We start from the raw sequence: 2364 nt of genomic DNA on the forward strand, positions 1-2364 counted from the left end.
GTTGATTAAACATTTGTTTTTCAAATACCTATAGAATGATAGGTTTCTTCTTTGTGAGTTTAAAACACTTAAATACACCAGTTCAATTTTCGATACTGTTACGACAGCAGAAGTCACGTGACGCTAGTAACAGATCATTGACTTCTAGAAATATCCTGTTCCTTCATGAATGCTCTAGCATTTACTAGATATGTGTTAATCTTGTATATATAAGACGGTCACAACGTGACGGAACATTGTGTAATTGAACTGAGTATTGTTGAGTAGAGCACATGAGACGTTTGTTGAGAATTATAGCGTTTGTTATAGTGCGACTGTTGAAATTAAGTGTATCGCAAAGTTATATTCAGAAAGAATAAACCAGTTTTATTTAAGAAAGGACTTGTGTCACTAAAGTTTTGTCGTAACGAATTTACGGAAAATTAACTAACGAACAGAGACGTAACAATACCTTACTACTATAAAGCCTTGGTTTGGTCCGATATTTCATTGGTGGTAGTGTCCAGGATCACTGATGAGGAGTGGAATTCTCCAAAACTACTCTGGCTCACAGACACCCCCAATGAAAGAATAGATCATTCCAAGCTTTTACTTGTTGTTAAACCAATGTTTAAACAACTTTATTTATTCAACTACTTTGATGATGTTTGTTTGATTTTCTAAAGACTTAGGTTCTCTCACAGTTTACCATTGACTTTACTTTTGGACTCTGAAGAATGTATTAATAGGCTAGACAGTTTAGTGTATTAAATTCATTATTAAGTCTCTAAGAAAAAGTGTACCCAAGTCAGAAATTAAGTATAACAATTCTAACCATGGGTCTTCACCAAAACGATTTCATTCACCTCCAAGATATATGAATAGAAATTGTGAAAATGCTAAACAGAAGATTATATTTGTGACTGTAACCAATGTTATTGAAACCCTCGAAGAAAGATTTTTGTGTATTATTTTGGACAGAATCTTGAAAGTAACCAATCATTATTCAGAAGGCTTTTGCAGTGAGGATGATTACCTGTGCTGTGAATGTAAAAAATATCATGTTAAAAAAAGAATCATATTAATAAGGCAAACTAAACCTTACAAGTTTCCTTTGAAAATATAAGGTCTACAGATAAATTTAAATAATCGAAGGACAGCTGTAGAATACTGGGCATAAGAATTCTAGCATAAGGCAAATCAGTGAATGAATCAAAAGTGAAAAAAGAACATCATCCTTGCAGATAGTAGCTTTCAAATTTCAAAGATTAAGGTATATCAAGCTTAAGCGTCATTGCTTTCATTTTGTGTGGAATGTTGGAAGAAATCTCTAAATTACAAGCACTCTCCCATTTCTATAATATTTTAATAACTGGTGACTAAAAAAATGCTGGAGAGAGTGCATGAAAATTAAATGTAGTTAGATGTTGTCACCCTGTAGAGGAGTGATGCAGAATATGTATTATGTTGTAAAAACAAATATAATAATAATAAAAAAGTGTATAATGTCAAGTATCTTATGAATGATATAATCCAAAAGTCAAGTGGTGGTCACAAGTAAATTATGCTGATTGATGGTCACTGGTAAATTTTTCCAAGTGATGTTCACAAGTAAATTATGCTGGTAAATTTTTCCAAGTGATGTTCACAAGTAAATTATGCTGATTGATGGTCACTGGTAAATTTTTCCAAGTGATGTTCACAAGTAAATTATGCTGATTGATGGTCACTGGTAAATTTTTCCAAGTGATGTTCACAAGTAAATTATGCTGATTGATGGTCACTGGTAAATTTTCCAAGTGATGTTCACAAGTAAATTATGCCGAGTGATGGTCAGAAGTAAATTATCCAAGTGGGATTCGTAAATTAATTGTTCTGAATGATGGTCAGAAATAAATGGTATCACAACATTTTACTGCTGGTCATTTGACTGATGACAAATGACTGCTGTGACAATTTACTACCGTAGTAAATGACTGCCAGCAAATAATTATATTCTCAAAACAAAACATTTCCTAGGACAGTGAATGACTTTATGAACTGATAAACTGAACTTCATTAAAAATAAAGTTGAATGATAAAATAATTGAATAATTTGCTGGAAAAAGTGGCTATCACTATATAGCAAATAAGTACACTCATATTTATGTTTGCATGGGTAAAAATTTTATGACAGTTTTTGTGTTCACATTTTTTTGACATGATAATGGTTGCTTTTATAATATTCTGATTTTTATGTTTTTTTTACATGTAGAAAACCTTAAAATTAAATGATTAATCACTGTATCCCTTTGTCGGCAGTGATTTACTATGGCAGTAAAATGTCATGGCAGTCATATGTCAGCAGTAAAATGTCATAGAACCAAAGTGAATTACAATGAGGGA

General features: G+C 31.8%; 1 protein-coding gene across 4 annotated transcripts in view; it reads left to right on the forward strand.

The window, feature by feature from the left end:
- The window catches only part of LOC106466010 (growth arrest-specific protein 8-like), a 34476-nt gene that overhangs the window by 10691 nt on the left and 21421 nt on the right, over positions 1 to 2364 (forward strand). The window lies entirely within an intron of this gene.

The sequence above is a fragment of the Limulus polyphemus genome, unplaced genomic scaffold (genome assembly GCF_000517525.1).
Source record: "Limulus polyphemus unplaced genomic scaffold, Limulus_polyphemus-2.1.2 Scaffold2121, whole genome shotgun sequence".
NCBI classification, from domain to species: domain Eukaryota; kingdom Metazoa; phylum Arthropoda; class Merostomata; order Xiphosura; family Limulidae; genus Limulus; species Limulus polyphemus.